The sequence below is a fragment of the Hipposideros armiger genome, unplaced genomic scaffold, assembly GCF_001890085.2.
Source record: "Hipposideros armiger isolate ML-2016 unplaced genomic scaffold, ASM189008v1 scaffold_1349, whole genome shotgun sequence".
NCBI classification, from domain to species: Eukaryota; Metazoa; Chordata; class Mammalia; order Chiroptera; family Hipposideridae; genus Hipposideros; species Hipposideros armiger.
This window is the reverse complement of record NW_017732699.1, coordinates 4,450-19,038: the sequence shown is the minus strand read 5'-3', so window position 1 is coordinate 19,038 and position 14,589 is coordinate 4,450. Positions and strand designations below refer to the sequence as shown.

Genomic DNA, 14,589 nt, shown 5'->3' with positions numbered 1-14,589 from the left:
TTCAGCATCTTAGCTGTAGAGGGCAGTGTCACTGGCCCTCATATGTGGGATCCGAACCGGGGCCCTCTGGCGTCCCAAGCCAGCTCTTAACCAACGAGCCACTCGGCCGGCCCGCAAGGACCGTGTTTTAGATTTTCTCTTTTATACACTGGGTCTTCCCTATAAGTTACATTTTGTAGCAAATGGTGGTAAGCATAAATTAGGTCCCAAGAATGAGACGTGGGTCCTAACTAGCCCACAAGACCTTGTTATTAATCTGTACCACCACAAGGCAGGCCCGAGGTTTCAGAGCATCTCCCTTGTGGCTCCTCCACCCCCTCCGTGGTTCTGGCCAAGGGGAGCCCCTCAGAGCTTCCCCACTGGTTCCACGAGCAAGAAAACCACGGGAAGCTACATCATCCTCTTTATTTGGCTTCTCTGAACTCAGACCACTGTCGTTTGGGTCGGCTATCCTCCCAGACTCCCTCTTTTTCATCTATTTATCCCTGCCTTATGCCTAAAAAGCTGTGAAATGGCCTACAGCACCGCTTCTCAGCCCAAGCCTCACTTTCGCATCTCTGGGGAGCTTCAGAAGCATTCTTAGCTCAGGTCCCATCCCAGCACCATCAAAATAAGGGTGGTGGGGACGAAGCATCGACATGAAAAAGAATCTCCCCGGGTGATTCTGATTGAAGTACACAAGTTGAGAATCACTGGCTTACAGAAATCCAGAGGATATAATGAAAAGCAAGTAAATGAAACAACACAGGCAATAGGGAAATAGAAGGGGGGGGGGAAGCCAAGATCAAATCCAAAGTGCAGGCCACACAAGAGCTGGGACAAACTGTTGACTCTGAGCTGAGCTTCCTAGTGCCCAGAGCAAAGAGGATCACTGTCTCAAGATAGCAATAAAGCGAAGTCATAGGAGGTTCTTTTTTTCCCAGGACCTGAGAGGAACACCTCCCTCATGCCCTCCAAAAGGGGGCACCCAGTACGATGCAGTGGAGAGTATGTCCCCCAACACCATGTCCCCCGTAACCATCTCAGAAGTAGAACAAGGCCACTTACCCCACATAGCTGCCCTCGAGAAGGGCGCCCACCAGTCAGCACTGGGCTACATGAGAGTCCCCGCTAACTCCTCATTGGAAATAAACTAATGAAAATCAGTATCTGCATACGAAACATGCTATTAAATCCACTTCATTTCCCACACTGACAATAATGCATCTTACCTGCCATCCTGCACTCCAGCACGCTGTCACCAAAGCACAAGGGCACAGACTATTTTACTGACTGTGCAAAGACAGACATGGTATTCAGCATAACAAGCTCCTCTGTTCAGCTGTCATGAAAACACCAACAACACCAAGTCTGTCCCCATAACTTGGGATGGGACAAGGTCCCAGAGACAACCAAGCATTTCCCTCGAAGCCAGTGCACAGACAGGCCACTGCCCACCCTCAGACCCACGGCTGTGGCCTCCCAGGTCTAAGGGCAGGGCTCATCCCCCAGATGGCAGCCTGTTAAGCAGGCCTCACAGCCACAGAAAACAAAAAACAACCAGAAGAGGCCTCCGAGCCCCTCATTATTGACATTATGTACCATAAGCTTCTGTTACATATATTACACTTCGGTAGTAAGGCCTTTTTAAATGTGTGTGTTGAAATCAATGAAATGAAGAGGAAGAAATCTTTCCTCAAAGAGGAATCCATTAGTGACCCTAAAGAGGCAGGAAACAAGAGTGTCCCCAAGAGTATTAAGTACTCTTCCAAGGAGAAGCCACTCAGCAGTGGACCTGAAAAGGCTGCTTGCAGCAAGAGCAGCAGCTCCAAAAAATAGAAAAAGCTCCAAAAGCTATCCCAGGAAGATCAGAATGGACAGTACCCTGGTGGGGGTATAACCACCCACACAGTGACATTTCCCCATCCATCCCCTATGTCCCTATAAAAAGAAATTCACAAGGAAAAAAAGAGAGAGAGTAAATCAGCCTCTTGACCCCACACACATGACATTTTTTTTTTTTTAAGCTGAGCCATCCTGACACCTGTTGGCAGCTCAGCGGCAGCTCAGCTCGGGCTGTGAATCGAACCGGCGACCATGTTGCTCAGAGCTCAAACTCTTGAACGAGCTCTTAACCAACTGAGACACTTGGCCGGCCCTAACACTTTTTTTTTTGATCCATGCACCACATCACCTAAGTACGCACTGATGAGTTAAAATAAAGTAGCAACTACTCACAATTGCCAAAGGTGGAAATGACCCAAGCGTCCATCCACATATGAATGGATAAACAAAGTGTGGTCTAGACACACAGTGGAATATTATTCAGCCATAAAAAGGATGAAGTAATGACACATACTCCCACATAGATGAACCTGGAAAACACTCTGCTTAAGTGAAAGAAGCAGACACAAAGGGTCAAATACTGTGTGATTTCATTATATGATATGCCCAGCATCGGCAAATCCATAGAGACTGAAAGCGGATCATGGTTACCAAGGGATGAGGGGTGTGGTGGGTGCTAAATGAGTACAGGTTTCCTTGCAGGGTGATGAAAAGCTCTGGAACTAAACAGTGCTGATGACTGCAAACATTGTAAATACACTTAATGCCACTGAAGTTTACACTTAAAAATTGTAAATTATATGTATATTTTACAATAAAAAAATTAAAATAGCAAAACTGTCCTTCTTTTGCCCTAATATAAATGCTAATAAAATCCAACCTAGGGCCGGCTAAGTGGCTCAGTTGGTTAAGAACTCGCTCAAGAGTGCGAGCTCTGAGCAACAGTGGTTCGATTCTTGGCCCGAGCTGAGATGCCGATGAACTGCCAACAGGTGGCAGGATGGCTCAGCTAAAAAAAAAAAAAAATCCAACCTAAATCAGGATTTTGTATAAAGATGAGTATTCCACAACTGAAAAAAAATCAGCTTCAACCTCAGAGCACTTGAAAATCAGAATCAGGAGGCTGGTGGTCAGTCTTCACTGAAAAAGAAGTTTCCAAAGAGTCCATATCTGTTAAGAGATACATACTGAAGCATTGATCACTGAAGTGAAGTCTGGGATTTGCTTTGAAATAACCAAATGGGGGGAGGGGAAAATCAAGATTACAATTATTGAAGCTGAGTGATAGGGCTCACTGAACAATTCTATTTTTATATGTTTGAAATCTTCCATAGTGAAAAGTTTTGCTTCATTTTCAAGCAAGTTTCTAAAGATCTTTAACATGCTGGATAAAGACCTGGACGCCCTTAAACTGCAAAATTCTGGTGACTCAACCTGGTGCCCTCCACCTGAGCCCCACAGGGCAGGGTCATTCATGGCAGGTCCATTCAAAAGGGACCACACAAAGGGGCCCTCAGAAAATAACCTGGCCCCAGTTCAGACCACCAGTCAGTGACACACCAAGGCGTCTGGCCTAATTTTCACACTGCAAACCAATCTGCTACCTGAGCCTGAGATGCCTGCCCCAAAATCAGCTATCAACTGGGGTCTAGGCAATGTCTGGAAATGAGGGAAACTTTCTTTCACCAAAATGGCCTTTAACAGACCCCCAGAATCCCGGACCACCACAGACAGAGCTCATCTCCAGGTCTGGGCCCAAGGAAGCAGGATGCTGCCAGACCCTCCCTAAATGCAGTAGGTTAATATTGCAATTGCCTCTTGTTTCTCCTCCCTCTTCTAGAATTAGATTTGGGGAAGGGGGAGGCAATGAAGGTATCTCCAGTTCATTCCCCATCGTCTTGTCTAAGAAAGTATGTGGTACACAGCAGATGTCCGATTAAACGTTGTGTGATCCTGATTCATGATGGATACTGCTCCAAAGATATATGAGAGTTGATCTTTTACAAATGCCAATGCAAGACATAAAATGGAAGACACCAGAATGTACTAGTGTTGGGTGCCAGTAAAGGAGGGGACAGGAGACAAGGAGTTATGGTACAAGCAATTCCAGAGGTGCTCAGGAATTTAGAGCCCCGGGTCAAGGAGAGAGGGCATGGAGCAGGGATGGGTGTCTGCCAGGCAGAGGAGGGTACAGAACAAGGGTCTGGGGGGCAGCAAGGGGGCACGGGGGCAAGGAGGAGGGCACTGAACAGGGAGTCAGCAAGCTCACCACCCTGAACACTGGACACTGCCATGACTGGTCTCTGTGTAAGACCCTGGGTCCCCCGAGCAGGGCCCACGCAACTAAGGAAAATGAGTGGGCACCATGGGAAGGGTGGAGGCTCTGGAGAACTGGTGCACGCAACCCCATCCGGAGACCACGCCAACACTGGCGCTGACCCAGTGTTTCCAGGCAACAGTGCAGGCCCCCAGTTGCCAAGTGTTCTGATTTGTCAATGGAGCTGCAAGTCTGGATTGCTATGTAAGATCTCCTGATTTTCATGTTGGCAACTGTGGTAGACAGAATGGCCTCCCAAAGACGTCCACATCGTAATCCTGGTTATGTGGCAAAGGGGAATTAACGTAGCTGATGGAGCTGAAGTTCCTAATCAGCTGACCTTAAAATAGAAGGGATCCTGGATTATCCAGTGGGCTCAGGTAATCACAAGGGCCCTTAACAGTGGACACGGGAGGCACAGGTCAGTGTCAGAGTGATACATACGATGTGAGAAGAGCAGGACTGGCTACTGCTGGCTTCCAAGATAGAAGGGGCCAGGAATCAAGGAATGTGGGCGTATGGAGAAGCTGGAAGAGGCAAGGAAACACATCTCCCCTAGAGCCCCCAGAGAAAGGCAGCCCCGGCTACTGCATGATTTTAGCCTACTAAGACCCATGTTGAACTTCTAGCCTATACAACTGTGCTGTTTTAAGCCACTGTGTTTGTGGTCATTTGTTACAGCAGCCACAGGAAACTAATACAGCGACCAAATTTAATTTTTAAAAACAGGCACAGTACAGCCCAAACAAAACACACTGTAGGTTGGATCGGGCATGGACCACTTTCGTCCAGTCCACACTGAGGGAAGCAGAGGGCTGGGGCCATCTCCTAGGAACCCAGCACAGAGCCTGGCACACAATCACACTCTGACACGCATTTCAAGTTAACTCCTAGGTCCCTTACCTTTACATCCTGGTCATAAACTTCTCCAGGGGTTTCTGGAAAACAGAACTGCTTGACTGTAAGGAGTCCTATTCCCAAGGGCCCTGCTAACCACAGCATCTGCACTGCAGAGACATTACCCTGGGACCTGGGAAACTGGCTAGGAGGAAAGAATGGAACAGAATCCTTTTCAACCCCACCTTTTCATGCCAACAGAAAGCGGTGAGGGCTTGGCAGGTGTCTGGGAAGCCTCCAGACCCCCCTTCCCAGCTACCCACAGGGCACTCTCCTGCTCACAGCGGCTACCCAGCACCCACTGCAATGAGATCACTTTGGTATTTTTTAAACAGCAAAGGGACACTTTTCGAATGAGCTCTTTTTAGTTCCCCATGTTCAGATCAGAGCGCAGCTACTCTGATTAGAGGCAGAATGGAGTACCCGGGGCCCTGCCCAATCACCACCAAAAGACTATGAAAACCACAGCCCAACTCCAATCTCACTGCTCTCTACCTGCCCTCTGCCACGTATCCAGTCTTTCCTCCTTCTCAGCGTGAGCCGGACACGTCACCCTCAGACCTGGACGCAGCTCTGTTCCCTCGGCCTGCAGTCTTCTATCTCTGCCCCAAGAACTCCCACTTTTCCTGCAAGACTCTACTTCCATTAGTATTTCCTCTGAAGCCTTCTCTGACACCCAGGTTCATTCTGACACCGCCTCCTAAGCTTCTCTCTCCAGGGACTGACATTCCTTGTCCTGTCAGGAGCCACTCTCTGCAGACCCTAAACTATTTGAGGGCAGGAATTTACATCTTATCACTATGTATCCCCAACCTATAGCACATAATACATATGTGCTCAATAAACGTTAAATAAAGACTGAATGAATTGGCCTATAAACAAATTTTCTTCTGTAACTACTATAAATTATGGTATGGGATATGCATTCAATGTACCAAGTAAAACTTCACTTCTACTCTAACTAATAAAGTGATTCTGCCTAAATTAGGAACTCTAAATCACACCTATCTTAAATATAATTACTTTAAGGAAATGTAGTTTTAAATTTCCAAGCAGTGTCTGCTGTAGTCAGGACAACTGGGAGTAAAAGAAGGACCCTGGCTGCAGGCTTGAATGAACAGATAAGAACCTGCTGGGCCTGCCCTGTAGACCTGGCTACAAATCAGTCTGAAGGAGGGTTACCAAACAGGTGGCAATCTCTCCTCTTGCCCCCACTCTTTGCTAAGGCAAACTTCAGCAGCTCAGGTAGTCATCTGATTGCCCCTCACCTGCCACCCCCTCCCTCCCCAGCACCCATACCTCATTACTGTAAAGGCTTCTCACTCTCTCTGGCTCCAATTTTCTCCAATCTTCTAATCCTGACACTCCCAGAGGCTCCCCTGAGCACACAGTTCAGTTTCTCAGCCCACACAAACCATTTGACTCATCTGGAGTACTTCTGAAATACTACTGGCTCCTCCTCCATGATCTAGGGTGGGGCCCCATCATAGGCTTTTTTTTTTTTTAAAGGTTTTACTGGGGAATCGGGGAAGGGGAACAGACAAGTTGCCGTCCTTTTGTTCTTCAGTCTAGTTGTGGAGGACGCAGCTTCACTGGCCCATGTTGGTATTATTGCACTCTTCCCAGGTGAGGCAATCGGTCGCTGGCCACTGGACAGCCACTCATGGCAGCTCACAGCAGCTCATGCCAGCTGTCGACTGCTCACGCTGGCTACCAGCCACTCAAGGTAGCTCACAGCAGCCTACTGCAGCCCCGCTGCAGCCTACGCTGTCACCGGCGACTCATGGCAGCCCAGCTCCAAGTCGAGCTGTCGTTCACCATCTTAGCCATAGAGGGCACATGTGGGATCTGAACCACAGCCCTGCAGCTCAGAGCCGGCGCTCCCAAGCTAACTCTTAACCAACGTGCCACATGGCCGGCCCATCACAGGCATTTTTAAAAAGCTTTCCAGGCCATGTGATCTGCAGGTGCAGCCAAGGATAAGAACTGCAGGCTTATAGGGTGTCACATCCACACTTCCCAGCCAGCACTGAGGCCCTGAGGTACTTACCTCTCCCCAGACAGAACCGGACTCTGGCCTCCCTTCACTCGACACACACCCTTGTGCTGTCTCCGGAATTGCAACCTATCCAGTCTCATGAAGCCAGTCTGGCCAGGACCTCACCCACAGAAATTATGCCACTTTGCAAGGCCCAAGCCAGAAGGCCCCTCCCCAAACCCTGCCAGCACCACCAAATCCTAAGGCCTCAGCCTCATCAGAGTAGGTGGCCATGTGGCCACCTCAGTCTTCACTGCTCCCAGCAGGCATCCACTAAGCAGAGCTGCTCCAGGAGCCTACACCTTGCATTACCCCTGCCCACAGCACAGCACGCAGGCGCTGGCCTGAGCCTACCCCCAAGTTTTGCTTCCTGCTGTTCCCTCAATCTGAAATGCCTTCCCATCTGCCTTCTGCTCCTAAAACTGTTCGCTGTCCTTCGAGGTCCAGCTCAAATCCTACCTTCTCCCTGGCACCTTCCCTTACTCTTCTAAGACTTTTCTTCATTCTTGATCTCCTGACAAAGAATCAAAATCACAGCTCAACAAACCGCCAATTTCTAATTGTCTCACAAATGTTAACTTTGTCTTCTCAATTTGACTAAGTTGTTGGTGGCAAGAAACATGGCATTTCACTTACATCCATCATTTTGACTCTAGGGACCATGTGTTTCAGGCTGACACTGATCTCAAATATTCTGCCCTACTATCATGAAATTGTCTGATTTGATGCTCATAATTCTACATCAACCAGACTGCCTCTCCTAAAGTGGCGTAAAAATTATTTTTCTGATCACGTTTCCCAACTTTTGGGATCCAAAGTATAGTCATTATACCCCAGGACAGCTCTGGGTATCAAAAATTAGGCACTCGCTTTCAAATAAAAATGTGACTTTCTAGCCTGTCAGTATTCCTTTACTGCTATGACTATTTGGAAGGAAGGGCAGAGAAGGGGACAGACTTTGAATAGCAACTCTTAGCTCTCATGATTTATTCACCTCAGAGTCTTAAGAGTTTACAAAACAGCACATTCGAGTCCAAACCTCCAGGGCCTCCGAGGAGCACAGGGCAGGTACTGACACATAGCTGTTTACCATCCCTTGACTCGGGAGCTGCAGGCAATTATCAAACCTTGGGAAAGTGATCACACCCCAGCCTCCTCTTACACTGTAAGACCAGAAAAATTACCCATCTGCATCTGCTAGCAGTCATGTGTTAATTGCCTACTGAGGAAGGAGATGCTGCCTATTTTTATTTACATGTAACTGTTTAAGACTATCAAGTTCTTCTGTATGAATCTGATCATGTTACAACAGCATGACCAGAGGATTTTTAGTCCTTAATTCCCATGTGTCATGTTTATAGAACAAATGTGCAGAGTTTCAGGATTACAGAGCCAAAAGAAATGGCCCCTTTCCTTAAAGAGCTATTTGGGCAGTTATTTTAACAGAGCTTTACCAACACAAAAACCCTTACCATCCCACACAGACTTCCTCCCAGCCAACCCAGCTGGGTTCCCCCCAGGTCCCTGTTGTACTCATCTAGGAAGCTTGAGGTCTTGGAATTTATTCCTGTGACCCTGGACAGGGGGGTGAGGTGTTGTCATAGAAACAGTTTTGTGAGGCTCCAAAATCACAGGCGTGGGAGTGACTTCAGGGTGGGTGCATGTGAACAGGTTTGGTCCCCCTGAGCCTCAGCTTACTCATCTGTAAAATGCCTGCCTCCCAGGGTTGCTGTGAGGGTGCAGTGAGGCAATGGGAGCACCTGGAAAGGCTACAAGTGAGGGAGTGGAAATAATGTGGTTCTGAAACTGCCACGGGCAATAACAAATGCCAGCTGGGGCACTCACTGTGCGGCCTGGGGCAGGTGGCTGAACCCCTCTGAACCTTAGTTTTTGCGTATGCAGAAAAGAGAAATGGTGACAGGCCTTGACGAATCATGATGGCAATTAAATACTGTGCACAAAGGAACAGGAGACAAAATCCATCAGAGCTCACACACCCACACCCACGTGGATGGTCTCAATGAACAAGCTGATAATTACCACTGGAAGAGAAAAAAGTTCTGCCAAACTCTGAACACTAAAGAATATCAAATCCATCTGAATTGTTGGAGGGGGAGGAGTGAGTTCCATTAACATCAGTGGCCATCCCTAATGACCCTGCAGGAGTCTGCTCAGTGACCAACACCACTCCCCCTGCCCTTTTCCAGCTGCATTTCTGAAAAGCTTGACAGTGAACATCTTGCTTGGTGTGTGGGAATGAACTGGCTTTTCAAACAGGGTCTTAGATGTGCTGCCTCTTCGAAGGGCACTGACGCCTTACATTCCCTTCATTAAGGAAAACATGCCGAATGACCCACACAGTGATACTGCCTGTGACCACTGTCCAAACTATAATCATGTTAAGGACAAAGTGAAAATATCTCTTTGAGAAACCCAATTCCCTTTCCAGTGTCATGCCACCATCTTCTGAGCAGTGCTCAGAAGCACGTCAGAGGCAGAAAAGGAACTGCTGCTTTGAGTTTCTCCTGCACAGCCAGCCAGCCCATGCTGACCCCTTACACACCTTCTCCTTCAGTCCTCTGGGCCAGGGCTCCCAGATCTGGTCCCCAGGCCAGTAGCATCAGCAGCCTCTGGAAACTGGTTGGAAATGCACACTCTCAGGCCTCACCCCAGACCTACTGAACCAGAAACTCTAGGGGTGGAGCCCAGCAATGTGTCTAACAGACTCTGGGTGACTGTGAAGTGCCCTGGAGTCAGAAACACCGCTGCTTTGCTGTCAAATGGTTATTAGCCCCACTTTAGAGATGAGGAAACCAAAGCTCAGTCATTAAAATGCCCAAGGCCCCAGAGCCAGGAGGCCAATATGTACCACATCAGATTCCAAAGCTATTTGTCACATGGCCTTTGTAGCCAAATTGTCTGTACCATTTGGTGCTCTCAGCTACTGAGCCACAAGGATACAATGACACTGCCTTAAGAGAGGTGGGAGTGAGAAGGATAAAGCCTGCACTGAGAAGTGATTAATTATAGATGCTTTTAAATCCACATCATGCATCAGCCCTAGATGGCCAGCCATTCCTCAGGATGAGCCTGCCTTTCCCTGATCCACTTACCAGTCAGGCTGCCATCAAGAGAACATGGGGAGTCCCTGCATTTACAGTCCTATGTGCACCCAACTCCTAGCACTGCTCCGAATAGAAGAATTACAATAAATTACCTGTTCCGTCTCCAGAGGGCTTGAAAGTGCAGCCTAGGCACTGCCTAGACCAGGACCAACAGGGAGACTTTTCCATGCCCAGGCACAAAGCAGGCTCTAGTCCTTGGGAATGCTGACAATGAGTCACCAGAAAGAAGCCACAATGAACAGGGAGCATTTTAACAATGTTGCAGATCTGGTTCAAAAGAGGCAAGTCTTTTTTTTTTTTTTTTTAAATCAAACCCTAAGTCTAATATCTGTCAGTTCAAGCAGTCCACTAAATTCTTGACAGCAAGTGCTTTCACAGATCCTAAGATTTAGGAGAACGACAGAAATCTCCTCATTCACAATTCCCAGCCTTCTAAATAAACTTGGTGGTGACTTTCAGATCACGAGTTTACCCTGTAATTTAAATGAGTAGCTACTATACTGTGGGGCTTCCTACAGGAGCTGGTGGAGTAGGCAGAAACCAGGTTTAGGAATCACACAGACCTGCGTGTGACTCCTCAAAGTTCCTCAAAGGTTACCTAACCTCTCTGTACCTCAGGTTTTCCACTCACAAATGGATGGTGATCCCTATGTTATACATCGATATGAAGACAAAATAAAATTTTATGTTTTAAAAAAAAAAAGGTTGCTGAAACGGGTTTGCATTTCGAGACATCAAAAACTTAATTGCCTGACTGAAAAGTAGGTATGGTCAAACAAGTAGGTATGGTTCATGGCTGGGTGCCACTGAATACATTCACTTAACCACATGTACCCTTACTTCACTGTATTTGTTTTCTAAGTTTCTATTTTTAAACACTTTGGACAAGCTAATTAAAACCAAAAAAAGTTCCACTGACAAACTTATCAGAAAGTTTGTCACTTTCCAAAATCTCAACAGATGGATGTAAACAGTCATTTCACAATACATCTGACAAAAACAGCCTCACCAATCTTAATTACATCATCTCAGAGTACTCAGTCCATTGGCAATTTGCAGTAGGGCTTCAGCAAGTATTCACCCCTGTGAGACTCAGTTTTTCAAATGAGGTAACAAGTATAATACTATTTTGGAATCCAGCAGACCTGTTCAAATCCTTGGGTGTGTGAACGTGAGCACATGACTTAAACACCTGGGTCTCACAGTTCCCTCATCTGCAGAAGGGGAATAATATCCTCGTGATTGACATATGACTGCTGGACCAACAGCAGTGGTTTTTGCAAAAACAAGACAGAACAGTGGAGCCTATAGTAAGAGATCAATAAGTTTGTTCCCCTGCCTCCAGGACTCCTTATTCACACCCCAAGACCCTAACTGAGCACCTACCATGTGCTCAGTTAGAGACTGAGCTAGATGCTGGAGAAGTAAAGAAAGACAGGGCAACCACCAGTCTCAAAAATGTCACAGTGTCACAAGAGGCCCAGATACACAAACAATGTGATACATGTTCCAAAAGACTGGGGTGGTGAGGCTTAGAGAGCAGAGTTAGAGAGGCCCAAATGCCAATGGAGTTGGCTGGCAAAGGCTTGACACAAGTTGGTTTAAACTGAAGACATGAATTGAAAGTCCAGCAGAAAACAGGGAGTAGGACTAGAAATTTCCTTATATCCTCTCCAACCTCAAATTCCCCAAATCCAAACCCTTTGAATTCTCCAAGGCACAGGGTCACCAAGCACTCATGCCATAAAATGATGACCTCCATGCCTCACCAATACTACAGGAAGGCTCTGGGGAATAGTGAGAACAATTGCTAAAAAGCTTTGAAAACTTTAATGCACTTTCCAAGAGTACTTGTATGACAATGACAATCCCATTCATGAGAATCTCTTAGCACTTTAGTCCACAAAGAACTGAAAGTTGCCACTCCTCCTAATGAAATCTTAGAAGCCTTCACAATCTACCCTCAGGAAAAGCCAAGTCATTAAAACAAATCAGAGTTCCCAAAACTTTTCAACCACTTTTGCAGGATCAGAATCCTCTCGACCCACACCTTATTATGGAAAACATAAAGCAGCAACTATTTCTACAGAGAATTGCTACAAAGGAGCAATTCAAGACTGCATACACCATGCTAGGTAGCACCTAAATACCTAGCAAGTTTTACATTTCTTCACACCTCACACACGTGCTTGGCACAACATACATTGCTGGGAGACAGTTCCCCACCTGCCAAACTCAGGGGTCAGAGAGGCAAAAGGCCTATGTAAACCAGAAGCACTCAGTACATGCCACACGACTATTCAAACTTGCTCCTGGTCCAGGGATTTGTGGGACGCAGTCTTGATTAATGCCTTACAGTAATTTGCACTTAACCAAACTCTTTAATAGCCAGTATCTCATTCAATGCTTACAAAAGAATAGCCCAGTGAAGCTGGTAAGGATGACTAACCCAATATTGAAACTAAAAAAACAAATAAGCTTTTAAAATGTAAAAACAGAAATACAAATAAAAGATGAGAAGATCTTGATGGTTTCTCCAACACAATCACTGGAACAAGTACTATTTAGAAATAAACTGTAGTTCTTTTTGATGTACATTTAAACACAGATGAAAACTTAATTATCAGAGCAAACTCAATCACTGCTGTCCAGGATTCAGTCAGTATATGATTTTTGTCAGCACCTGTCATCTAGTATTTAGAGCTATAAGATGCACAAGTTTTCTGTCAAATCTTCATTATCTTATGTAATTTGGGGGTTGAAAAGGGGTGAGGAAGGCATGGATAATTAAAATTCACCCTTTAAAATCATTTTAGGGGCTGGCAGAGTGGCTCAGTTGGTTAAGAGCTCACTCAAGAGTGTGAGCTCTGAGCAACAGTGGTTCTAGTCCCGGCCCAAGCTAAGCTGCCGCTGAGCTGCCAACAGGTGGCAGGATGGCTCAGCTAAAACAACAACAACAAAAAAACAAACAGGAATAAAATCATTTTAACCCCTATTCCAATCCCTTCTTTACAGAGCATTTTCTGGAAATGGAAATAAAGAACTCATACTTCTCATCTTTTCCTGCCCACTGAGTGAATGTTAACAATGAAATGAGGGGGAGGGGGGATAATCCTGAACATTTCTCTAAAAAAACAATTCTAAAATGTCATGGAGAGGGCCCTGGAGACGAGCTTCTAGTTCTGGCACTGACACCTGTTGCTGTGTGACCTTGAGCAAATCACTGCATCTCTGAGCCTCAGTTTTCCCCATATGAACCCTAAAGATGGTTAAGCCCCATCTTCTTATCTTCAAGCACAGACTTCAGGTGCGGTCCTAGGGGAGCAAAACTGTGAAGAGGCCCCACACGGAGCCTCTGGGGGTAGGAATAGGCTTTCACAGGCCCCTGCTGAAGTTTCTGGGGAAAGCAAACTGCCCCTCCCGCAAAACCACTTGGCCAACTCCAGGTCGCAAAAAAAAACAACAACAACCTGTTGGCACAGACTCTTCTAGGAAGGGCCAGCCTCTCCAACGCGCTCGGCTCCTGGGGAGCTGCCCCACGGGGAAAGAGAGAAAGGGTCTCCAGGAAGAGGCTGCCCCCCCCCGCACCCATACGCCCACCCGATTAGCCAAGCAGGACCGCCGGGTGGGGTCTCTGCCATCCCACGCGGAACAAAAGGCAGCTGGAGCCTGGCTCTGCCGCCCCCGTCCCGCTGTGCTGTGGGGATGGGGAGGGAGAACCTGGTCCCTGGGGAGAAGGGTGCCCCGCTCCAGCCCAAAGGACAGACGGGGCGGGCCGGGATCCTGGACACAGGGCACCCCTCCCCCGATTCCTGGAGGGAACGTGGGCTGGGCTCTGCACCCGGGCGGGAGGGAGATGAGGCTCGGCTCCGGAGGGAAGGGGCGCCTGGCCCAGGGAGGGGCGGAAAGTGCTCTGGGAAGGGCGGGAGGGATTATCTCAGGCTTCAAGGTAGAGAGAGGGTGAGGGCCTGGAGTGGCTCCCAGGTCTGGGGTGGGAATACGGGGAACCCTAGACTCCGAGGATATAAAATTAGCTCCCAGATAGGGAAATGGGGGGGGGCAAGGGGGAGTCCTTGCAGCGGAAAGTGGGACCCAGATGCGGAGGGAGCCATGCTCCAACCCGTGTGGCGGGGCCTGGTTGGAAAGAAGGGTGTCCCGCCAGAGGTGGAGACAAATTGGGCAGCGGGAGTGACTCTGGGGAAGTGTTCTGGGGGCGTCCGTTCCCTGGGAAAGGGGGAGGGTCCGCGCCCTGAGGCCCCACTCTGGTCCCCGAGCCCTGCGGGCCCCGGCTCACCTCCGCTCCTCCGGACCGGCCCAGGTGCGTGGCTGCGGCCGCCAGTAGCGCCGGGGAGGCGGGAGCGACGGGAGCCAGCGGAGCCGCCGAAGCC

General features: G+C 47.9%; 1 protein-coding gene across 1 annotated transcript in view; it reads right to left on the bottom strand.

Annotated features, from left to right (window-relative positions):
- EPN2 (epsin 2) overlaps positions 1-14,583 on the bottom strand; it is a 90,344-nt gene extending 75,761 nt beyond the window's left edge. The window contains exon 1 of the mRNA XM_019633596.1: positions 14,496-14,583. The gene's annotated coding sequence lies outside the window, so the exon portion shown is untranslated. The remainder of the gene's footprint in view (positions 1-14,495) is intronic.
- Between the last annotated feature and the right edge of the window lie 6 nt (positions 14,584-14,589).